Source organism: Microcaecilia unicolor, chromosome 4 (assembly GCF_901765095.1).
Source record: "Microcaecilia unicolor chromosome 4, aMicUni1.1, whole genome shotgun sequence".
Lineage (NCBI taxonomy): Eukaryota > Metazoa > Chordata > Amphibia > Gymnophiona > Siphonopidae > Microcaecilia > Microcaecilia unicolor.
In genome coordinates this window covers 315,417,324-315,443,325 of record NC_044034.1, presented here as the reverse complement: position 1 = coordinate 315,443,325, position 26,002 = coordinate 315,417,324, and the positions used below count along the sequence as shown (strand labels likewise).

The 26,002-nt window shown below is 47.6% G+C and overlaps 1 protein-coding gene across 3 annotated transcripts in view; it reads left to right on the top strand.

Moving 5' to 3' along the window:
* Positions 1-26,002, top strand: part of SLC23A2 (solute carrier family 23 member 2) — a 326,193-nt gene that overhangs the window by 5,831 nt on the left and 294,360 nt on the right. For all 3 annotated transcript variants that reach the window (XM_030201843.1, XM_030201844.1, XM_030201845.1), the window contains exon 2: positions 392-456. The gene's annotated coding sequence lies outside the window, so the exon portion shown is untranslated. The remainder of the gene's footprint in view (positions 1-391; positions 457-26,002) is intronic.

Below are 26,002 nucleotides of genomic sequence, written 5' to 3'. Positions count from 1 at the left end.
ATTACATGTAATCGTTAACGGCATTAGCCGATTACGGTCTGAACAAATACATGGTATGAATGAATACAAAGTGATATTGTTATATCAAAGTGATATATATTTTTTTTAATTATTAAATTTTTTATTATGCTTCTTCTTCCCAGTTAAATGAATCTGGCTTCTTAAAATGTTGTAACCCGCTTAGAACTGCGAGGTAATAGCGGGATAGAAAACTAATTTACCATTACCATTCTGATTTAATCTGTGTGCTTATAAAACAAATAAGGTAAAAATAGAATAACACTCCTGAAGCTATTTTCTGAATCATTGTTCCCAGTCTACAGCAATGGGTCTTTTACAAATGGATCTTTTGTTAGATACTAAAGTTTGTTTTTCTTGTTTTATTTCATAGGAGTTTCAGGAGGAGATGAGAGTGACAGTCATGTACCAAGATGTACATCATTATTGTAATACAAGGTAGGAAGAAGACTAAGCTTTCTTATGTTAAACCATGTAGGTTAAGTGACTTGCCCAGTTGGAGCATAATTAATGAATATCTGTTAGTAATGTTCTCATATGGTAAGGGAAGTTGCTGGTGTTTTCCTAGGGACAAGACATGTGAGTAAGGAGTGAATGTGAGAACTTTTATAGCACTGCGTAGTTTGCAGGATTCTATGAATCTAGCTGGGAGAATAGGAAAGAAGAGTTGTTCCCCTTTCATTCCTTCAGCACATGCAGCTCTACTGTCAACTTCATAGAAGCATTTAGATTGCTAGATAAGGTTCAATCCTGGAAGTGGTGATACTTGAATAGACCACAGTTACTCTAGTTTTCTCATTGACTATTAAATTTGAGGCCAGCTATCAGGCCTGAATACAAGAACTACTTCTGTGGACCTTTTGCACATTTACTACAGCATGAAGTATTTGAGCATAGAAATGTTGCTGAACTCTCCAAAATCATCTGTTATGTAAAAAAAAAAAAGTACAATTCTATGATCAGTAATCCATTGTTTTGTGTATAGCTTGGTGATAAAATTAGTAGTTCACACATAATTAACAATGGTTCCTTGTCATCAGCAGCAGATGAATCCATTAACTGATGGGTTGTATCTGCCTACCAGCAGGTGGAGATAGAGAACACTGAAGAACCACAGCGACCCTTGGACGGCTAGCCCCATCTGCCTTCAGTATTTCTCTGTCTCCCAGCAGGTGTAGACATCGTTTGATCAGCTCCTTGGTTTCTGCCTGGGGTGGCTCCTGTGCTTTTGCCAGTAGAGCGGGGGTGTTGTGGCTGGTGGTGCCCAGTTTAAAGGCATATAGGTTCGCCCTTTCCCTGCCTTACCCTTTCCCCCTCCTCCCGGAGTCCCTCTGTTGCTGCCTGCCTCCAACTTTCCTCACAGCGTTAAAAAAAAAAAAAAAAGTGCGCGCTTATACAGCGTAGCTATTCTGAGGCTTTCTCCAGAGATTCTGGTACAGTGCAGCGTGACCGGAGCTCGTAGACTCAGTCTTCTGAGGTGAGAGTGGTGCCCAGCTCCTCCGGGGAGGTTCCCGCGGACAGCGTTCTGTGCGGGGTAAGTTTTAGCGCGAAGGAGTTAAGCACTGCTTCCGCTGTGCTAAACGTGGGGCTTTGCAGCACATGCTCCTTGGACGCTCCTGTGAGTACGGGCCTGGTAAGCGGCGATTCTTCCCGCTCGATGGAGCTGGCAGCAGGCGCCATTTTGGAAGCACCGCGTGACTCGACCCTCGCTGTTGCAGAGGAGTCTGAGTGTAGGGGGATGCCTCGTTCTGAGGCTGCTAGAGGAGCTCCTTCCTCCGCTTCTCCTAAGTCGGGGGCGGAGAGTCAGGGTGAGATTTTCTCGCCTGAATTTGTGTTGCTGATGCATCCTTCATGTTAAAAAGAGCTCTGCCTGAGGAGTCTGACACTGCGTTTCGCTCTGGATTCCCTCCAGGCTTTGATAGCCCTGTGGTGGCTGCAGATGTTTATTCTTTCCCAGAGCGTTGGACTGACACTAATCGTAGACGGGTAAATTCCCCATCTGAGAGGGGCACTTCTCCCTTTTCCCCCCCGTGGTCGGGCTGTGGGGAGTCTGAGGGATCTGGCAGGCCCTCATGGAAGGACGATCCAGAGGAGGGTTCATGTTTGCCACAGGACTTGGATGATCCTAATGCGGTTCGGATTTTCCACCGCGATGAGCTGCCTGCTCTCATTTCTGACGCCTTGCAGGCCCTCTCTATTGATGATCCTGCCGAGGGCGATGCCTCCTCTGTTAATCCTAGGATGGCTAGTACTAAGAAGCCTTTTCGGGCTTTTCCCGTGCATGACTCCATCCAAGAGCTTATTTCGGCTCAATGGTCTGACCCATATGGGCTTTTGAAAGTAGCCAGGTCTATGGGTCAGGTTTACCCTCTGAGTGAGGATCACTTGGCCCTTTTTGGGATGCCTAAAGTGGATGCGCTGTTCATGGTTGTGACTAAAAAGACCAGTCTCCCGGTGGAGGGAGGTGTCGCTTTGAAAGACGTGCAGGACCAGCGGCTAGAATCCGCGCTGAAGCGGTCGTTTGAAATCTCAGGCCTTTCCTTAAGGGCGGCTATTTGCAGCTCCTATGCAGCCCGGGCCTGTCTTTCCTGGTTACAACAGACAGTTGATCAGCCCGCGGGTGGTGCGGGGTCCCTCACTGAGGTTGGCCCGCGTATGGAGTCTGCGCTGCCATTTTGCGCTGTCATTTTTGGCTGATGCCCTTTATGATCTGGTCAGATCTTCGGCTAAGCAGATGTCTGTGGCGGTTTCTGCCCGCCGCCTTCTTTGGCTGCGGCATTGGGCGGCTGACATGGCCTCTAAGCAAAGGCTGGTGAAGTTACCCTTTTGGGTCCTTCTGTTATTTGGAGAGGAATTGGAGAAGATTGTTAAAGACCTAGGGGACTCCAAGTCTCAACGGTTACCTGAGGATAGGCCGAGGCCTTCTTCCAAAGGTCATGTGTTTCCCTCCTCTTCCAGGCCTTGTTTCTGCGAAGCTTGCAGGTATCGCCTAGGGCGCTCTGCTGTGTTTTCTCAATGTGCCCGTTTAAAGCAGAGGAACTCCTTTCGGTCGGACAAGCGTTCCGCTGCGACCAACGGACAGGAGTTCAGCGGCGTCCTCCACAATGATGGGACGCCGGTCCACTCGTCAATTCCTGCAGTAGGGGGTCATCTTTCCCTCTTCATCAAGGAGTGGACCAAGATTTCTTCGGATCAGTGGGTCCTGGACCTGATCAGAGAAGGTTACCGATCGGAATTTGGTGCCCCGGTGAGAGACACTTTTATGGAGTCCCGATGCGGCACTACCGTCAAACGGGCGGTGGTAGAGGAGACCTTGCAAGTCTTGCTGCAGCTCGGAGCGGTTATTCCAGTGCCTCCCGCTGAACGCGGCTGCGGTCGCTACTCTATTTATTTTGTGGTCCTTCAGGCCGATCCTCGATTTACGAAGAGTCAATGAGGCCTTAAGAGTGCAACACTTTCGCATGGAAACCCTGTGCTCCATCATTGCGGCGGTACAGCCAGGAGAGTTACTCGCGTCTCTGGACCTCAAGGAAGCATATTTGCACATTCCTATTTGGCCTCCACATCAGCGGTTCCTCTGGTTTGCGGTTTTGGGCCAACATTTCCTGTTTCGGGTCTTGCCTTTCGACCTAGCCACCGCTCCCCGTACCTTTTCCAAGGTGATAGTGGTGGTAGCTGCCTTTCTCAGACAAGCAGGTATCAAAGTTCACCCTTATCTCGACGGCTGGCTCATCAGGGCGGATTCGGCAAATGAGAGCCGACTCGCCACGTCCAGAGTTATAACGGTTCTCCAGACTCTGGGCTAGGTGCTCAATTTGCCCAAAAGTCACCTGACCCCCTCTCAGTCTCTTGAGTATTTGGGGGTCCGGTTCGACACAGCCTCGGGGTTCCTTTTTCTCCCCGACCACAGGCGATGCAAGCTTCAGAATCAGGTCAGTCTGCTCCTGCGGATGCCTCACCCTCGAGCTTGGGACTTTGTTCAGCTCCTGGGATCAATGACGGCCACCATGGAGGTGGTTTCCCGGGCAAGAGCTCACATGAGGCTGCTGCAGATTGCTCTGCTCCAGCAATGGTCTCCGATCTCCCAGGAATATCAAAGCAGACTAACGTGGCTCCCTGCAGCCCGGCACAGTATGGATTGGTGGCTCTCCGACAGGGAATGCCGCAAGCCCTTCCTTCTTGGTGCCTGGTGATAACGGATGCCAGCCTGTCGGGCTGGGGAGCTCATTGCCAGGGAAGCTATGCTCAGGGTCAGTGGACACCCGTAGAAGCGGGGTGTCCATCAATCGCTTGGAACTGAGAGCGATAGTCCAGGCTCTTCTGGCCTTCCACAAGACTCTGAGGGGGCTTGCTGTCCGAGTGCTGTCAGATAACACGACAGCAGTGGCATACATTAATCGTCAGGGCGGTACTCAGTGCATGGCCCTGGCCGCGGAGGCCGCTCACATTTTCCAATGGGCCGAGCTCCATCTGCATCTGCTGTCCGCAGCTCACATAGCAGGTCAGAGCAATGTGCAAGCCGATTTTCTCAGTAGACATCAAATTGACCCAGCGGAATGGGAATTGGCAGACAAAGTTTTTCTTCAGGTTTGTGCCAAATGGGGGACTCCCAGAATGGATCTGATGGCGTCTCCCGGAATGGATCTGATGGCGTCAAGTGCAAACGCCAAAGTCCCTCGCTTTTTCAGCAGAAGGAGCAATCCTCGCTCGGCAGGGTTGGATGCTCTGGCTCAACCCTGGCCCTCGGGCCTCCTGTATGTGTTCCCTTCTTGGCCCTTCATAGGGCAAGTCCTCCTGCGGATTTGACTACACTGAGAATGGGTGATTCTTATTGCTCCAGATTGGCCAAGGCGTCTGTGGTATGCGGATCTCAGTTGGATGCTGGTGGAGGCTCCACTTCCTTTGCCTCTGGTGCCGAACTTGTTGGTTCAAGGCCCGGTGACTATGGAGGATTCCTGCCGATTTGGTCTTACGGCCTGGCTCTTGAGAGGGTGCAATTGAGAGAGAAGGGCTACTCCTAACAAGGACACCTCCACTCTCTTGCAGGCCCGCAAGCGGTCTACTTCCGCAGCCTATTCTCGTATATGGCGTAAGTTTGAGGAGTGGTGTGTCCTGAAAGAGGTCACACCCGCACGGGCTATGGTCTGTCTCGCTGGTCCTGGATTTTTTGCAGGATGGCTTGCAAAAAGGCCTGTCTTACAATTCCCTTTGGGTGCAAGTGGCAGCGTTGGCATGCTACTGAGGGAAAGTCTCTGGCTTCTCCCTTGCTGCTCATCCGGACCTTGCCCGATTTCTCAGAGGGGCGCTTCAGCTCCATCCTTGCCTTGTCCAGCCTGGAACCTGGGGCTGGTGTTGAAGGCTCTCCAGCGGTCGCTGTTTGAGCTGCTTCGGCGAGCTTCGGAGAAGGATGTGACTCTCAAGACAGTCTTCTTGGTGGCCATTACATTGGCTAGACGCGTGTCTGAGCTTCAGGCGCTTTCCTATCTGGATCCTTTTCTACAGTTTTTTGGAGTCCGTAGTTATGATACGTACAGTGCCTTCCTTCCTGCCCAAGGTGGTGTCAGCATTTCTCCTGAACCAGCCCATTTTTCTACCCTCCTTTTCTAGGGAGGATTGTCTGGATTCCTTTGGGCAATTGCGTCTTTTGGATGTCCGCAGGGCTCTGTTGCAGTATCTACAGATGTCAAATGACTTCAGGACTTCTGATCACCTTTTTGTGTTGTTGACAGGTCCTCGATGCAGGTGCCCGGCGTCTAAGGCCACTACAGCCCATTGGCTCAGGGAAGTCATTTTTGCTGCGTATCTGCTGCCAGGACGGTCTCCGCCTGACAAGTTTAAGGCGCATTCCACAAGAGCGATTTCCTCCTCGTGGGCTGAAACGGGTGTCCTTTCTCTTCAGCTCTCGTTTGTGCGGCATTACAGGCTGGATGTTGCAGCGAAGCAAAATGCGCAGTTTGGAGTGCAGGTGCTTGCGCGCGGTGTGGTCTGTTCCCACCCTACGTAGGGAGTGCTTTTGTACATCCCATCAGTTAATGGATTCATCTGCTGCTGATGACAAGGAAGGGAAAATTAGGTTCTTACCTTGGTACATAAGTGCATAAGTACATAAGCACCTCCATACTGGGAGAAGACCAAGGGTCCATCAAGCCCAGCATCCTGTCTCCGACAGCGGCCAATCCAGGCTTCAAGAACCCGGCAACCCCCCCCCCCCCCCCAAAAAAAAAAAAAATGAATAATGTTCAATGGACTTTTCTCTCAGGAATCTGTGCAAACCCCCTTTGAATTCCGTAAGGCCAGCTGCTGTCACTACATTCTCTGGCAACGACTTCAAGAGTCTAACTACACTCTGAGTAAAGAAAAACTTTCTATTTGTTTTAAATCTACCATATTCTAGCTTCATCTTGTGTCCCCTGGTTTTGTTGTTGTTTGAGAGTGTAAACAAACGCTTCACATCTGTCCGCTCTACTCCGCTCATTATCTTGTAGACTTCTATCATATCACCCCTCAGCCGCCTTTTCTCCAAGCTGAAGAGCCCTAACCTTCTCAGCCTTTCCTCATAGGGAAGTCGTTCCATTCCCTTTATTTTCGTCGCCCTTCTCTGCACCTTTTCTAATTCCTTTATATCTTTTTTGAGATGCGGCGACCAGAATTGGACACAACGCTCAAGGTGCGGTCACACCATGGAACGATACAACAGCATTATAACATCCTCGTGTTTGTTTTCCATCCCTTTCCTGATAATACTCAACATCTGTGCACTTTCTTAGCCGTGGCAGCACACTGGGCAGACGATTTTAATGTCTTATCAACGATGACTCCCAGATCCCTTTCTAGGTCGGTAACTCCTAACGCGGAACCTTGCATGACATAGCTGTAATTCGGGTTCCTCTTACCCACATGCATCACTTTGCACTTGTCAACATTGAACTTCATCTGCCACTTGGACGCCCAATCCCCCCAGTCTCGCGAGGTCCTCCTGTAATCTTTCACACGCCTCCTGCGACTTGACGACCCTGAATAATTTTGTGTCATCTGCGAATTCAATTACCTCACTAGTTACTCCCATCTCTAGGTCATTTATAAATATGTTAAAAAGTAGCGGTCCCAACACAGACCCCTGCGGGACCCCACTAACTACCCTTCTCCACTGAGAATACTGACCATTCAACCCTACTCTTTGCTTCCTATCTTTCAACCAGCTCTTATTCCGTGGTAATACCCTACCTCCGATCCCATGACTCTCCAGTTTCCTCAGGAGTCTTTCATGAGGCACTTTGTCAAACACCTTTTGAAAATCCAGATACACAATATCCACCGGCTCCCCATTGTCCACATGTTTGTTCACCCCCTCAAAACAATGCAGTCACAGCAGATGAATCCATGATCCCTCCCTGTCTGACTTTGTTTTTTGTTCAGATCTTTCATGCAGATATTGTATCTCATCAGGAGGAGTTGAAAACCAGCTCTCAGAGCTTCTACATTCTGTTCGATTGCGGGAGGTTGAGTTCGTCCCTCCTTTGTGTGGTTATTGCTCCGGTTCTGGGGTGTTTGTTCGCTGCTAGGAAAGTTTATGTTATGTTACCTTTCTTATTCACTCTGCTTTGGAAATTTCAAATACTGAAGGCAGATGGGGCTAGCCGTCCAAGGGTCACTGTGGTTCTTCAGTGTTCTCTATCTCCACCTGCTGGTAGGCAGATACAACCCATCAGTTAATAGATTCATCTGCTGTGACTAAAGGAAAGAAAATTACCAAGGTAAGAACCTAATTTTCCTACCTCTCACAAGGATGAATCCTTGCTTTGGATTTTTTGATATCTCTATAATGATGATCTTCTTCCTCCTGCAAATCCACAGCTCTTTATATATGTGGATGATTTGACTTTAGCTTAGCAGGCCAAAATATTTTAGTGTAATGAACAAACACTCTCACCAAATATTTGTATTCTTTGGAATCTAGTTGAAAAAAATGCAGGCTCTACCCAAATACTACCATTTATGTGCTTTGAAAAAGGCCAGGGAAGACCTTCATGCCCAGTTCAGTAGTCAGCTGTTTATTCATGATTTTTAGGTGAAATATTTACATATTATTCTTAACTGTACATTAACTTACTGATGGCATTTCCACACCACTGTAGCCAAGGTTAAAACAAGAATAGACTTTTATATGAAAATTGACTAGAACTACTATTGCACATAATGTTCAGCTCTGCTGTTACATCTCACTTGTCCTGATTTACTCAGGAACAGCTATACAAACACAGTTGATGTTCATCTTTAGGCAGCCTTAAGGATCATTTCTGGAACCCTGAGATCAGTGTGATTGAAATAACTCTTCATGCGATAAATATCTATTCATGCGATAAATATCTACTGACTGAACCTTAAAAATTCTTCACATATTTGCGTGTAGTTTTTATTGGTGCTTGTTTTTATGTCTTAGAAACAGAGGCCAATTTCACATCTCAATGGTACAAATGTTAGACTATAAAATTATTCATAACAATGTGGCATCAGATTGAAGTAAATTTCTGGTTTTAAGCCTTGCGCCTCTCCCTTTGTTATCAGACCCCTAGGCCCCCATCAGTGGCATGGCCACATAGCCAATTTTGGGTGGACATAACATTTTCACTGGCCCTGTCCTACCACCACTCTTCACCCTTCTCCCCCCACTCCCCCGGCACTTCACAACTCAAAGTGTAAATACTTTAGCTAAGGAGGATCTCCAAGTTCTTTTAGCTGAAGACTTCTTCTGAAGGTGGTCAGAACTCCCTTTTACCAAGTTTGACAGGTAGCAGCAAACTGAGCCACCAATGTTGGCACCTCACAAGTGTGTAGTTGTCGGTGACTCAAGGGGTGCTGCACACTACAGAGCTTGGTAGAAGAGAATTCTGACCATCTTTGGAGGAGGTCCTCAGCTGGCAATGCGTGAAGATCCCTACCAGCTACAGCAAGGATCAGGGCTGGTGTTAGACATGTTGGGGCCCAAGTTAGAAAATAAAGGAGGGGACCCTCCCCATCTCCCCACCTGCCATTACTATCATACTGACAGACCCTCACCAAATACAGAACAAGGGATCACAAAAATTGAACTGGGAACCCGAAGAAGTTAAACTTGTCATGTACTGCAACACTAGAGAAATAAAACAGAAATGCATTTCCTTTACTACTGAGCATAATACAAAGCCATCTGTTATGCACATTTCCCAAAGCTAACATATTTAATTTAATACATTTAAAATAAAATACGTTTTTCTACCTTTTGTTGTCTAGACATTTTATTTTTTCATGGTTCCAGTTTTTTTTTCTTGTCTGTCTTCTAATTCTCCTTTAAGTGGCTGCCATTCATTTGTCTTTACTCCTCTCTCCCGTCTTGTTCGGTTTCCTCACTACACCTACTTTAACATATTGATATTTCCTTTTTAGCTCTTTTCTCATTTTTTCTTTACCTCTTCTCTGTTCACGTAAATTTCACCCTCTGTCTCGTCCTTCTCCTTTTTACTTTTCAGCAATCTGTCAAATTCCATCTTTCTCTCACCCACTAGTTTTCCCATCCCCCATCTTACTCCTTCCCCCCAGCCTTCCATTCCCTTTTGTCTTTAATCACCTCCCCATTACCTTATTTTTATCCCCCTGTAATCAGTGGCATAGCCAGGGGGGGGTGCCAGGGGAGCGGCCGGTCCCCCAAATGGAGTTCTGCCAGCTCTGGCGCCTATTTGTTTCTCAATGTGTTGCATTGAAAATGTGCGCCAGTGCCAGCGGAAGTCCGCTTCTGCCTGTAATCACTATCTTTCTCTCACCCTTTGGCTTCTCCCACATAGTTCCACCAATTCTAGCGTCTTGTAAACAGGCCCGCTGTTCCAGTATGTGGGGGGAGGAAGTCGCCTCCCACGAATAGACAGATCTCCACAAATTGCCACCAGTGGATACTTTAAAATATTCTTTTATTTTTCAAGTTAATGATAAACACGTCAGTCCAGAGCCCTGGGTTAGGGCTTTCCCGGCAGGGCTGTTCTGCCTCTCTTAGTGTACAAGCCAGCAAACACAAAGTCTCTGCCCCTTTCTTAAAGGGCTGCAATAGTCCTATGAAAATCCCTCCTTTTCAAAGTCAGTAGCAAAATCAGTACTTGCCTCCAAGCAGGGTTTCCCCCTCCTGCCCACACAAGTCTTTCAGATTCCACATAGTCCTTCCAAAATAATCAGGGTGCAGCTTGGGAGGAACCAGGCTTGTAACTCTTCCAGCAACCTCCCCCAACAATCAGGGTTTCCCCACAGCAAACAGGTCTAACCTAAAAGAAAACAGGCTTCTCTCTTTAAGCAGGTTTCAATCAAACCAACTTTCAAAACAATAGGGATTTTCAAACCTTCAGGTGCTGCTCGCCCCAGGCTCTCAAGCTCCCATTCCATTCTGGTTTCTTCTCCCTGCTCAGCCTGATTAAGCCCCCTCTTCCATCCAATCCCTCCAATCCTCCTCCTGCTTCTCACCCCACCCCTCCCTATTACAGGTGGGCAGCATGATATACTGATTGCGGGTCCAGGGGAACTACTACTACTACTATTTAGCATTTCTATAGCGCTACAAGGCGTATGCAGCGCTGCACAAACATAGAAGAAAGACAGTCCCTGCTCAAAGAGCTTACAATCTAATAGACAAAAAATAAATAAAGTGAGCAAATCAAATCAATTAATGTGAACGGGAAGGAAGAGAGGAGGGTAGGTGGAGGCGAGTGGTTACAAGTGGTTACGAGTCAAAAGCAATGTTAAAGAGGTGGGCTCCTTCATTCTCCCTCCCTCTTGTGGTCAGAGACGGTATATGGCCTCTCCCCTGGGCCCTCCCCTGGGCTCTCACTGCTGGGACTGGAAATGCATTCTAGGAGATGTAGTTTAGGGTTTTGCTGCTTCATTTTATACATCTGGGATGTAGCCTTGTCACAGTCTTCCTCTCTCCACTCTTTTAGTCCAGCAACTGTTCCCTCTTTCTCCCTGTCCCTTCTCTCTTCCGTCCTGCCCCCTCCCCCTTAGTCCAGCATTCTCCTTCCCTTCTATCCTTGGATCCAACTTCTCCCTCTTTCTCACTCTCTCCCTCCCTCTCCTCCACCCCCATGTCCAACCTTGGTTTCCTCTTCCCTCTCTCCCATTGTCCACTGTCTCTCTATCGCTCCCCCTCTCTATCTTTCTCCACCCTCCCCATGCAGCATCTCTCCCTCCCACCTCCATGTCCAACATTTCTGCTCTCTTCTAGTGCATTTATCTTCCTCTTTCCCTTCCTTTCACCCCCATGCATTTCTCTGCCAGTCTGATCCTCAGTCTGAATCTCATCCCACCCCCCCACGCTGCTTACCTTCAGCCAGTAGCTGCAGCGATTCTTACATGCTGCCTGTGGCTAACCTAGAAGCCTCCCTTCTGCTGCGTTACACCCCCTCTTGGTGTAACTTCTGTTTTTGCCTGGGCAGAACGTGGTACAGGGGAAATTTCCGGGTTATCTGCGGACAGCATGTGAGAATTGCTGCCACTACTGGCAACCCTTTCACCAGAAACATTCATGAAGGAAGGAGCCTCTGGAGCTGTGATGCCCAGCTTGCGCCCCCTGTGCTGGTGCTGTCAAGGGTTCAGAGCTGCTGGGTGGACCTGAGCCAAAAGTGGGTGGGCCTGAGCTTACTCGTGGCTACACCGCTGGGCTCCACTTGAAATTTTTATATTTAAACTGAATAATCATGATTATGCCAACTTTTAACTGTCCAAGAATAATGACCCTGTAAAAAGGCATAATTGAACAACATACTTTTAAATATTAAATGTGTATGTGTGTGTGTATATATAGAGAGAGGTAGATATTTGGGGGGGGGGGGGGCAATTTTGAAAAGTCATTTGTATTATGTGAAGAGTGCCCGCCCCTCTTGCAGGTAAGTATGGGTTAATGGTTCTTTGAGTTTGTGTGGCTTTCAGGCTGCAAATGCACTTTGTCACACACCCTTTTGAATCTGTTATCCTAGTGTTGCCAGGATCAAAGCCCACTGCACTAACCATTAGACCACTCCTCCTCCATCTTAATTGACCCATTCTTAGTGATGTATCAGCTATTCATATGGCCTCATCTGAAGCCTTGAAATAGATCAAAGATCTTGGGATTAAACTTTAACCTGCTTTTGATTTTGCATGTGTAAATTTGTTCTGAACTCTCTTCGCAGTCTGTTTTATCTGATTTTTGTGTGCAAGCCCTTGTAAGAGGTGTTTCTGTTGGGGCTATTTTCTTTCTTCTTTTTTTTTTTTTATTTACAGTTTTGATAGACTTGGTACCATTTTGGTCTGAATCATGAAGCAGTGCAGTTCTGAGTTCTGAAAAGGGCAGATGAAGATACACTTAGTTTACAAGAGTAAACTACAGAGCCCCAGTAAATATGCAGAGGGGAAAAGAGCAAAATTTCTGAAAATTGGGGTCATGCTTTTCTATCTCTTAATTCTCAACAGTCAATCATAGGGGAAATAACTTTCACATTTGATCCTCTTGGATTTTGTGTGCAGTGGTAGGAAATTTAAGTTGTGTGGTTGACTGGAATATTTGTGTTCTGTAGTAGTATAACAATGATGTGTTTATTCCCAGCTCGTTTTTTTTTTTTTTTTCGTTTTCATTGCTGCCTGTTCTTCATGGCAATTCTTTGGCAACTCTTGCTAAAACTTTGTGCTACCAAGGGGGGAAATAGGAGAGGGGGTGCATTTGAGCAGTTGAATCCTCAGCTTTTCTCAAATGGTACAGTTCCCTGTCTGAACTGATCTGTCTTATGTTTGCAGGGCTTACTGTAAGGTAATCCCTGAAAACAGCAGGGTTTTTGTAACATAGGGTTAGGGAGGAGAAGAGTAAAGGAAGGGAAAAAAAAAAGATATACTTACCTGAGGCTTTGGAGGGCTCAGGAGCGCTGCAGGGGCCAGCGGTGCAGATTTGGGTGGTCTGCGGAGCGCTCCAGGGGTTTTCGGTGTGAGGGGGAAGCCGGAGCTGAGGAGCAGGCGAGATGGCAAGCTGGGGAAGTTTGCAGGGCGGAGGAAGAGCGGTGGGAGGTGATAGCGCCGTTTCGGGAGCCTGGGAAGGTGTTCTGGTGTCTGAAGCACTAGAGGAGCTGCAAGAGGCAGCACTGTAATTTTCGGGGCCCGGGGACGGAAGAGGACGTCCCCGACGTATTTAGGGAGCAGCGCTGACATGTTCAAGGCCGATTTTAAGGCCATTCGGGTGGCTGGTGTCCTCGTTTTTAGGCCGGGTCAGGTAGCGCTGTTTGGGGCTGGTCGGAGAAGCGCAACGGAGAGAAGGAGGAGGAAGGCAGCGCCTTGTTTTGCCAGCGTGATGGGCGTCCTTGCAGCTTTTCGGACCGGTTCTGGCTGGCAATGGGGCCGGGGAGGTAAGGAGCCGTTTCAGGCTCAGGAGGTAGGCCGGGCACGTTGCGACGGGTTTTGCTTGGGGAAACTTCGGGCCTATTTCGGTCGGCGGCAGCATTGGGGCCCAAGCGCAGAGGAAGGAGAGTTGCGGAGAAACAGCAGTGCCGGGGAAGGCGGCGAGTTGGAGGCCTGGCTGTTGGGAGGACGATGGCCGGCGAAGAGGCCTCATGCACGAATCGGGGGCGCGCATTGTTGCGGTTAGGCCGAAGCCGGGGCCTAAAGTTTGGGCCGAGCTTCGGAAGTTTTTTATTTTTGGTTTCGTTTTTGGTTACGGACGTCTGGGATCGGATCTGTCAGTAGTCGTCGAGTGAGAAGAAAATCAGCGATCAGGTAAGGGGTTTTAAAACCCAAAATTCTTATTAGTTGATTTTAAAATTGTATAAATTGCGTTTTTTATTTTTAAAAATTCAGGGATTTAAGTTTCTCAAATTATTTTTGCATGTTCGGAGTATTTTTGGGGATTTTTCTATTAGGTTAGTTCGTGATTTTTAATATTTTTAGGGGGTGATTTTGAGGGGGTTTGTTTTGAAGGGGTTAATGAAGGGTTAAATTTTTGAATTTGATGTAGTATGTTCAGAGGGTGGTATTTGAATTTTTGAGAGAGATTTTAAATTTTCTGGGAATTTTTACAGGGATTTTTTGAAGGTTGTTGTGGGGCGGAGGTTAGAAGTTGATATTTTTAAATTCTAAAAGCATAGCTAGATAGGGGTCGGGGAGATTGATTAGCGGGGAAAATTTGGGGTATTTCGGTGAAAATTGGGAGGGATTTTATTTTAATTATTGATTTTCCCATTGTTTTCTATGGGTTAAAATGGAGATTTAGTAGTGCTTCTTAACATTCCGCTTGTCAGCAGGAAAGTTCGGAATGCTGAGAGGGACTTAGGATTGGCTGGATGGGTTTTGGAACCCCAAGCCAAGTGTCCGTTTCCTAGGTGACGGTCAAAGAGGCAGTTGGCAGAGCGTTGGTGACTATGGAGGTGAGAGGAGGTGTTTTTGGTTGTGTGGCAGTGATTAAGGAGTGGGTTTTGCGGTACTGTAAAGGTTGATGGTGGCAGATTTGTTGGGATTGGTGACAAAGAGTGTAATGTATGAAGGGTGGAAGCTGGAGAAAGGTGATTTGTGAGGATTTTGGGATTTTTGAATGAAATCTTGTCTGATTGAGAATAAGTGAGTGTTAATGGTGGAATTGGTGAGTGAAGTGGTGTATATATGGTAAGAGCTCATTAGTTTAGGGAAAATACAAGTAAGACTAGGGTTTGTTAGTGAGGGTATAGTTATTTTCATTTTGTTAGTTAATCGTGGCCCAGTGTTTTAAAATCAATATATTAATGACATTTAGTTTTGGGAGGGACATTGCTAGGGAGACAGGGTTTTTCTTCCTGTTTATTTGCTTAAGTGCGAGGTGTAGGGTAAAGAAGCAACAGTGACAAGGGAGATCCTGGAAACATCTTGGGCCCCAACGCAAGACAGATTTCAAGCAAAACCAACCTGAGGTGGTGACAGCAGCTGAGTGGTGACTATATCGTACAGAAATTAAGACCAATACTTACCTGTTGTGGCCGCTGTTCCGAGGTTCCTGCAAAACAGAAAGAGTGCACACAAAGAATCATTTCCTTGTTGTAATAGGTTGAAGTTTAAAGTTAGAATAAGAATATATTTAATGTTTAGGCTTTTGGGAGGGGAATAATACTTATCTGATGAATGCGTAATTAGTTGAGTTCCAGAACGGTACCTGCAATAGAAAGAGATCAGACGGAAAATTATTCATGGTTGATAAAATTTGTAAGGAAGTAAAAGTTTTGAAGGGAAAAAAATATATTTATTAAGTATTTATCTGTTGTTTATGAAATAAATCTTAATTTTACTAAAATCACAGAACTGAATTTGTGTCTTCCTAACACAAACTGAATCCAACTTTACCTTATTTTTCCCTGTTCACTCTTAGAGAGTGAACAGTGAGGTTAGTGAACCTGAATCATTCCCTGGGTTCTGTGGTGCGTGATTCTTACCTGGCTCGACTACAACCATCAAGGTCCGGGGTTACACACTCACCCAACAGAACATAGAGGGGTGATTACATTTTCAGGATAGCTTGTGACTGTTTGCCAAGCCCAGTGTTCCTGGGACTCATGGATTTCTAGCAGTACATTTAGAGAGCTACCTGTTTCATTGTCTTCCAGATCTGCTTAAATGATGGCAACTTTCAACTTCACAGTGGAAAGCCAAATATGATTGCATTCCAAGGACCATATCGAGTTGCATTCCATTTTTAATTTTCCTTGCTTTTAGTGACTTATGCTCCATTGTCTTTCCTGTACAACTGTGTCTGCTTTTGTGAATCAGGAAATCTTTTGCTGTGGGTCAGATCTCCAAACAGACAGACTACTTAAGGAATTTAGGACACCTCACAGATCCACTGGTGGTGTAGTTGGTAACTGATTGGACAGGGTTCCTCAGGCAACTGTCCTACAGCAATACTTACCTTGAGTGATGGGATATTTACCACTGAATAGGAAATACAGGCTTTCAAACAGTTCACCACATATTAAAACACGAGTTGGATTTGTTAACACGAACTTTTTGGCTGACTAGATCTTTATTTTAAATTTCAGTCAGAAATTGCTGTATGTTAAAGCTTCATACTTATGCTTGGAAAACCCTGTGCATATTTGTGGGTTTGCCACTTGGGACATTACTGTGGCTCCCTCGGGGATTCTAAAGTGATGCTTACTTGGGTAACCCTATTATGAGGCTTATTCTGGATCTGTGTTCACCACATGTAAACTGTGAAGGATCAGAGGTATTTTGGGGCTATGCCAGTATGCAGAAGGCCTTGCTCATTGGCACGTTGGACCCCACTTATAAAACCTGACAGAGTAGGGGCCTTAGTACTTTGGGCCAAATGATAGAGGATGGCACACTTCTGGACTTTTCTGAACTAGTTGAGGAATATGGTCTGAGACCATGAGACCACTTCCAATATAGGCAGCTTCATGATTTTGTTAAGAGGAGGGCCCTCCACAAATTGGTGCTGGAAGAAACCCTGCTAATAAAGAGCTATGAATGGGGGCAGTGGGAAATGGGGCACTTCTAAATTTTATAGAGCTTTACTGCAGCAGGTGGCACCTCCTATAAAGTATATAGCGAAGTGAGGGGGCCCTTGATTTGTCATTATGAAACTAAAGAATGAGAAAATGTATTTTGAGGACTAATAAGAATATCATTAGCAAGTAGTATGTATGGAAGTGGGAGTGATTTATATTGGTATAGTTGTGGGGAGATGGACATATTCATGCATATTTGGTGGTCTTGTCCTAAAGCTCAGCTACTTTGGGACTAATTTTTTTTTTTTTTTTTTATAAAGCGGTTGAGTAAATATTGTTTGGATTCTTCTGCCAAAGACCAAGGAGTTCTGTATCCTGAACATTGCACCCTTGGGTCTACCAGCTAAATTGCGGAAACTAGTGGCTAATCTAATCTTATTGCAAGCAGATGGTGTTGGCTTCTGCTTGGTACATGAAAGAGATACCAGTTTGTCAATAACTGATTGCAAAAGTGGATTATGTTAATTCAGTGTCTAAAATGACTTTCGGAGACAACGTGTACCGCAGTTCTCTAAAGTATGGAATCTTTATGATAAGTGGAAAGCTTGCAATAATTCTGTTAATTGATCCCTGGAAATTTATTCTAATTAAATGATCTACCCCTTGCTGTTTACTGGAATCTCTAAGTAATAGGGGACGGGGGGAACTGGGGGTGGGGAGGGGTGAAGGAGGGTTGGGTGGGGTTGGGGGATTTGTTTGATGTTGGGGAATGTAATGAGTAAGTAAGAAGCAATATACCGAAGAGTCACAGTATGTACTAAGCGATGGTATATTTCTGTTTTGTAACTTGGAAAACTTAAATAAATAAAGATTAAAATAGAAAAAAAACCTCAGTGGCGTAGCGGGGGTGGGGTGGTGGGGGCGGTCCACCCCGGGTGTCAGCGGGTGGGGGGTGCTCCGCTCCCGCTGCTCCCCTTTCCTTTAAAAAAAAATTTGTAACGCGGAGTTGCAGGCAGGCAACGCTTCGCGTCTGCCCTGCTTGTAAAAGAAGAAGTAAATCCATTCTCCTCGTTGTGTCGTCAAGCCTTCCTTCACTGAGTCCCGCCCTCCTCTGAGGTAACTTCCTATTTTCGCGAGGGCGGGGCGGGACTCAGTGAAGGAAGGCACGACGACACGACGAGAATGGATTTACTTCTTCTTTTACAAGCAGGGCAGACGCGAGGCGCTGCCTGCCTGCAACTTCGCTCACAAATTCTTTTTTAAAGGCAGGGTGGGAGCAGGAGAAGCTGGTAGGCAGGTCGGGTTGGGTGGGGGGAGCCCAGAAGGGAGACGGGGATGGATGGGGAGCCCAGAAGGGAGACGGGGATGGGTGGGGTGCCCAGATGGGAGAAGGGGAGCCCGGAAGGGAGAAGGGGATGGGTGGGGTGCCCAGAAGGGAGAAGAGGAGCCCAGATGGGAGAAGGGGATGGGTGGGGAGCCCAGAAGGGAGAAGGGGAGCCCAGAAGGGAGAAGGGGATGGGTGGGGTGCCCAGAAGGGAGAAGGGGTTGGGTGGGGTGCCCAGAAGGGAGAAGGGGTTGGGTGGGGAGCCCAGATGGGAGAAGGGGATGGGTGGGGAGCCCAGATGGGAGAAGGGGAGCCCAGATGGGAGAAGGGGATGGGTGGGGAGCCCAGATGGGAGAGCGGGAGCCCAGATGGGAGAAGGGGTGCCCAGAAGGGAGAAGGGGATGGGTGGGGAGCCCAGATGGGAGAAGGAGCCCAGATGGGAGAAGGAGATGGGTGGGGAGCCCAGATGGGAGAAGGGGATGGGTGGGGTGCCCAGATGGGAAGCCCAGATGGGAGAAGGGGATGGGGTGGGGAGCCCAGATGGGAGAAGGGGAGCCCAGATGGGAGAAGGGGATGGGGTGGGGGCTGTCAGATGGGAGAAGGTGACTGGGGTGGTGAGGCGAGGGGATTCTCAGATGGGAGAAGGGGGCTGGAACTGGGGTCTGAGAAGAAGCCATGCCTGGAGCTGCTGGGAAAATGGGGCATGCCTGGGTCAGGTGGGAGAATGGGGCTGGAAATGGGGGCCCTAATGCAAGGTATGTGGATGAAGAGGCTGAAAAGGAGGGTAGGTGGGATAAGGGGGCTTGTAGTGGGACTGGGGGCTGAAACCGTGGGGATTGGGGGCTGAAAAGGAGACAGGGAGAAGTGGCTGGGGCTGAAGCTCAGGACTGGTGAGAGAAAAGGGCTGGGGCTGAAAAGGGGACAGGGAGAAGTGGCTGGGGGCTGAAGCTCGGGACTGGTGGGATAGATTAACTGGCTGTGCTGCAGCTCTGTCTGTACATTTTAGACTTAGCAGCTCTGTCTCTGAATCTCCCCCACAAATTCAAACTTAGTGGGTGTGACCTGATTCTCTGTTAGAGGGGCAGCCTTCTATACCAGTTTTTCTTGAGAAATCCACCTTTTTTACAGATTAACTGGCTGTGCTGCAGCTCTGTCTGTACATTTTAGACTTAGCAGCTCTGTCTCTGAATCTCCCCCACAAATTCAAACTTAGTGGGTGTCTGTACATTTTAGACTTAGCAGCTCTGTCTCTGAATCTCCCCCACAAATTCAAACTTAGTGGGTGTGACCTGATTCTCTGTTAGAGGGGCAGCCTTCTATACCAGTTTTTCTTGAGAAATCCACCTTTTTTACAGATTAACTGGCTGTGCTGCAGCTCTGTCTGTACATTTTAGACTTAGCAGCTCTGTCTCTGAATCTCCCCCACAAATTCAAACTTAGTGGGTGTCTGTACATTTTAGACTTAGCAGCTCTGTCTCTGAATCTCCCCCACAAATTCAAACTTAGTGGGTGTGACCTGATTCTCTGTTAGAGGGGCAGCCTTCTATACCAGTTTTTCTTGAGAAATCCACCTTTTTTACAGATTAACTGGCTGTGCTGCAGCTCTGTCTGTACATTTTAGACTTAGCAGCTCTGTCTCTGAATCTCCCCCACAAATTCAAACTTAGTGGGTGTGACCTGATTCTCTGTTAGAGGGGCAGCCTTCTATACCAGTTTTTCTTGAGAAATCCACCTTTTTTACAGATTAACTGGCTGTGCTGCAGCTCTGTCTGTACATTTTAGACTTAGCAGCTCTGTCTCTGAATCTCCCCCACAAATTCAAACTTAGTGGGTGTGACCTGATTCTCTGTTAGAGGGGCAGCCTTCTATACCAGTTTTTCTTGAGAAATCCACCTTTTTTACAGATTAACTGGCTGTGCTGCAGCTCTGTCTGTACATTTTAGACTTAGCAGCTCTGTCTCTGAATCTCCCCCACAAATTCAAACTTAGTGGGTGTGACCTGATTCTCTGTTAGAGGGGCAGCCTTCTATACCAGTTTTTCTTGAGAAATCCACCTTTTTTACAGATTAACTGGCTGTGCTGCAGCTCTGTCTGTACATTTTAGACTTAGCAGCTCTGTCTCTGAATCTCCCCCACAAATTCAAACTTAGTGGGTGTGACCTGATTCTCTGTTAGAGGGGCAGCCTTCTATACCAGTTTTTCTTGAGAAATCCACCTTTTTTACAGATTAACTGGCTGTGCTGCAGCTCTGTCTGTACATTTTAGACTTAGATCCCTCCCACCCACCCCTCTACCCACCCACCCCTAGGGTGATAGTTCTTATATACCCTCCCAAGCAACCTAATCTGCCTGCAGATAACTGCTCTGTCTCTGTGTTCAGGCTCTTCACCTCCTTTCCTCCCACATTTTTCAAACATAGTGGGTGTGACTTGTTCTTACTGGGCAGTGCCTACCTGCCTGCTGCCTAGCATTCCAGTTTTAAGCCTCTAATCCAGCTCTGCCGTTCTATCTATCGCTTAACACCTCAGTCACTACATATATACCCGTAACACCTCAGTTACTACTTATGGCCCCTTTACACATTCTCTTCCTTGCCCTGTCCCTTCCTAATCTTTTTCCCCTCCCCCTACCGCTGTCTACCACTGGAACTCACTGCCCACCCATGTCCTCTCCCATCTTGCTCACTACTGCAATACCCTACTCACCCCCGTCCCTCACCACCTCACCATCTCTCCTGTCTCCCTCCTCCTTCCTAGCTCTCAACCTTCAACACTTCCTTCCTGCCATTAACCCATCCCCATTCCTCCTAAGCGCATCCCGTCTTCGTCGCCTTCGTCGCCCTACCTCCCCCACCCTCCTCCGCACTCTCTTGCTCCTCCTCCTGCTATCCGCAGGAGACATCAATCCCAATCCAGGTCCCCCACACCTGTCCTCGTCCTATCCATGCAAACGTTTCTGGGATGTCTCCAATCTCATATCTATTCCCCTCCTCCCCCCCTCTTCCCTCCCCTTCTCATGTGCACTGTGGAATGCCCACTCGGTCTGCAACAAACTTCCCTTCACCCACGATCTCTTCATCTCTCATTCCCTTCACCTGCTTGCCCTAACTGAAACCTGGCTCTCCCCTGACGACTCTGCCTCAGTTGCGGCTCTATGCCATGGAGGCTATCTCTTCTCCCATACTCCCCGCCTAGTTGGCCGTGGAGGAGGCGTCGGGTTACTACTCTCGCCCTCCTGTAGCTTCCAACCCCTCCTCCTACCACAGTCTCACTGCTTCTCATCCTTTGAAGTCCACTCCATCCGTCTATTCTACCCGTTGCCACTCAGAGTGGCAGTCATTTACCGCCCCCCTGATAAATCCCTCCCTTCCTTCCTCACCGACTTCGATGCCTGGCTTTCTGTTTTTATTGAACCCTCATCTCCATCCCTCATTCTCGGAGACTTCAACATACACGTTGATGACCTGTCCAACTCTCACGCTTCTCAGTTCCTCACTCTAACATCCTCCTTCAACCTCCAGCTATGTTCCACCACCCCTACTCACCGTGATGGCCATTGCCTTGACCTCGTCCTCTCCTCTTCCGGCTCACCCTCCAATTTCCACACCTCAGCTCTTCCTGTCTCTGATCATCACCTGATCACCTTCACACTTCTTCACCCTCCCCCTCAGCCCCGCCCAACATTAACCACTACTTCCAGGAATCTCCAGATTATTGACCCTCCCACCTTATCATCTAGTATTTCTAATCTCCTCCCCTCCATCATGTCCTCCGAGTCTGTTGACGAGGCTGTCTCCGCTTACAATGCCACTCTCTCCTCTGCTCTGGACACCCTTGCACCATCCACCTCCCGTCCCACAAGGCGTACTAATCCCCAGCCCTGGCTGACCCCTTGCATCCGTTACCTTCGCTCCTGCGCCCGATCTGCTGAACGCCTCTGGAGGAAATCTCGCACCCATTCAGATTTCCTTCACTACAAATTCATGCTATCCTCCTTCCAGTCCTCACTATTCCTTGCCAAACAGGACTATTACACCCAATTGACTAATTCTCTCAGCTCTAACCCTCGTCGTCTCTTCGCCACCCTTAACTCCCTCCTCAAAGTGCCCTCCGCTCCCACCCCCCCGTCACTCTCTCCTCAATCACTGGCTGACTACTTCCGCGACAAGGTGCAAAAGATCAACCTTGAGTTCACTACCAAGCCACCTCCTCCTCTTCACCCTTCAACCCTCTCCCTCAACCAACCAACCCAGACCTCCTTCTCCTCCTTTCCTGATATCTCCGAGGAGGAAACCGCCCGCCTTCTTTCCTCCTCAAAATGCACCACTTGTTCCTCTGATCCCATCCCTACCAATTTACTTAACACCATCTCTCCTACTATCACCCCCTCCATCTGTCATATCCTCAACCTCTCTCTCTCCACTGCAACTGTCCCCGACACCTTCAAGCATGCTGTAGTCACGCCCCTCCTCAAAAAACCATCACTAGACCCTACCTGTCCCTCCAACTACCGCCCCATCTCCCTCCTACCCTTCCTCTCCAAGACACTTGAGCGCGCAGTCCACAGCCGCTGCCTTGATTTTCTCTCCTCTCATGCCATCCTTGATCCGCTTCAATCCGGTTTTCGCCCTCTTCACTCGACAGAAACAGCACTTTCTAAAGTCTGTAATGACCTGTTCCTTGCCAAATCCAGAGGCCACTACTCCATCCTCATCCTCCTGAATCTATCCGCCGCTTTTGACACTGTCAATCATGACTTACTTCTTGCCACACTGTCCTCATTTGGGTTCCAGGGCTCTGTCCTCTCCTGGTTCTCCTCCTATCTCTCCCACCGCACCTTCAAAGTTCACTCTCATGGATCTTCCTCCACCCCCATCCCCTTATCTGTTGGTGTTCCCCAGGGATCGGTCCTTGGACCCCTTCTCTTCTCAATCTACACCTCTTCCCTGGGCTCCCTGATCTCATCTCATGGTTTCCAGTATCATCTCTATGCTGATGACACCCAACTGTATCTCTCCACACCAGACATCACCGCGGAGACCCAGGCAAAGGTATCGGCCTGCTTATCCGACATTGCTGCCTGGATGTCCAACCGCCACCTGAAACTGAACATGTCCAAGACCGAGCTTATCGTCTTTCCACCAAAACCCACTTCTCCTCTTCCTCCACTTTCTATCTCAGTTGATAACACCCTCATCCTCCCCGTCTCATCTGCCCGCAACCTCGGAGTCATCTTTGACTCCTCTCTCTCCTTCTCTGCGCATATCCAGCAGATAGCCAAGACCTGTCGCTTCTTCCTCTTTAACATCAGCAAAATTCGCCCTTTCCTCTCTGAACACACCACCCGAATTCTCGTCCACGCTCTCATTACCTCTCGCCTGGACTACTGCAACTTACTCCTCACCGGCCTCCCACTTAGCCATCTATCCCCCCTTCAGTCTGTTCAGAACTCTGCTGCACGTCTCATATTCCGCCAGAACCGATATACTCATATCACCCCTCTCCTCAGGTCACTTCACTGGCTTCCGATCAGATACCGCATTCAATTCAAGCTTCTCCTTCTTACCTACAAATGCACTCAGTCTGCTGCCCCTCACTACCTCTCTACCCTCATCTCCCTTTACGTTCCCGCCCGAAACCTCCGTTCACAGGATAAATCCCTCCTCTCAGTACCCTTCTCCACCACCGCCAACTCCAGGCTCCGCTCATTCTGCCTCGCCTCACCCTATGCTTGGAACAACCTTCCTGAACCCTTACGCCAAGCCCCCTCCCTGCCAGTCTTCAAGTCTTTGCTTAAAGCCCATCTCTTCAATGCTGCGTTCGGCACCTAACCCTTACCGTTCAGTGAATCCAGACTGCCCCAATTTGACTGCCCCTATCGGACCGACCGTTCACTTGTCTATTAGATTGTAAGCTCTTTGAGCAGGGACTGTCTCTCTTTGTTAAATTGTACAGCGCTGCGTAACCCTAGTAGCGCTCTAGAAATGTTAAGTAGTAGTAGTAGTAGTATAGTGGGACTGGAACTGGGGGCTGAAAAAAAGGGTCAGAAGAGAGGGGACATATCCTGGATGGAAGGGGGCGTGAGAGGGAGGGCAGACCCTGGATGGATGGGAGAGGGAGGGCAAATGGTGGATTGAAGGGGCAGAGAGAAAGGGCAGACAGTGAATGGAAGGGGGAGAGAGAGACGGGCAGATGGCGGATGGAAGGGGCAGAGATAGAGGGCAGATGTAGATGGAAGGAGCAGGGAGAGAGGGCGGACATTGGATGGAGGAGACAGCAGAGAGGGCAGACACTGGATGGCAGAGAGAGAACAAAGACAGATGCTGGATGGAAGGAAGACAGTGGAAAGCAGAAACCAGAGACAACAAACTGTAAATAAAATATATATATATATATTTTTTTTGCTTTAGGATAAAGTAGTATTGTAGCTGTGTTAATAAATGTTTATAATAGAACATGTAAACAAGGTAATCTTTTTATTGGACTAATTTTAATACATTTTGGCTAACTTTCGGAGAACAAAACTCCCTTCCTCAGGTCAGGATAGGATACTGTAAGCACTATACTGTATTGACCTGAGGAAGGGTGTTTTGGCCTCTGAAAGCTAAATGTATTAGTCCAATAAAATGGTATTATTTTATTTTCTATATTTGTTTTATTTCTATTTGTTAATTTGTAAAGTGGTGATTGGTTCAAATTTACATCTGCTGTCTTTATATTTTGTACAGTACTATGGGGCATTTTCTGTTTCTGTGGTGTTGCATTGTAAGCAGAATCTGGCACCTTGGGGGTTCAGTTTAATTTTTGTCTAAGTAGAAAATTTATGATTACTTATTCTATAGTGGATTAGGGTGTTTCTGTGTTTGTGAAAAAGACATGGCTTTCAGTTGGCATTGACTGTGCAGGATCGACGATCTGTACTATTCTGTCTGGTTTCGTTTTACAATAGGTGAATTGATGTTCTAGTGCTCACTGTAGTGTTGAAGATGCTTTCCTTTTCTTTGTGTGACTCGTAGAAATTACTGCTTATGGTATGGTAGAATTGCTCTATAGGTCCTGAGTGTTTTGTATTCTCGGTATGCCTAGTACTGGATTTGGGGGGGGGGGGGGGGTGTTAAAAAAATGACCGGCCCCGGGTGTCAACTACCCTAGCTACGCCACTGAAAAACCTCTGTATATAAATCTACTCAAAAATGTCCGAAGATCCTTTTTTTTTGGCTTACTGCTGGCTCTGACAAAGGAGCAAAAACAAGGACACTCCTGAGGGCGCCCTTCTTATCTTTTAGTTTGGTTTTCTTTTAATATAATTCTTTTAACAGTTTCCTTATATGCCACCCTGGATTAGTCCCTCTTGATTCCAGTATTACGGGGTAGTAGAGTTGGCTCTTTTTCTTGTCCTTCTGGACCACATGTAAGATATGATTTCTTTTTCAATCACATAATTCACTTTCAACTCGGGGGGGGGGGGGGGAGGGCTTGTACCCTGCCCCCTCTTCACATAGCTCAGCTTAACTTGTGCTCTCTCCGTTCCAACTCCCATTTGGTGTATGATTATCTTCACTGCAAATGCCCTGATATCATTTACCTTGTTTAGACATGGCTTTCTCACGCAGAGTTGGCATATTTTCATAACTCCTGTTCTATGGGTTACCCCTTCTTTTTTTCCATCATTGTTCTGGTAGGAAAGGTGGAGTACTAGCTAATCTAGCCACTACGTCTTTCTTTCGTTAGGTTTGGTTGATTAATTGGCTAATTCCTTGTTTTGGGTATTTAGCTGTGAAGGTCACATCCCCTTTCTCTCTGGATTTATTGCTCTATCTACTGCCTTCTATTACAGTATCTATACACTATTATTTCCAGACACACAGGGCCACTGAGAGACAGGCTGCAGCTGTCACCCCCTCCCAACGCGGGATGCAGCAGCTGCTACCGCTGCCCTTCATGCGCTTGCTTGCTCAGGCTGCCACCACCCCCTGCCCTCTAACTTCCTGCATCAGTGCGTCTGCTCCTCCCAGGCCTCCAAGGGGGGGGGGGGCGGCTGCGGGGTCTGTCTGTCTCCTGCTTCTGTGTTCCGGGACCGGGTTATTGTGTTAACGTAATCACCCAGGTCCCAACAGGAACAGGAGAGAGACAGACCTTCCTTCGAGGACACTGATCAGCACAACACCATCTTATCAACTTTCTGTCAAGTCCAT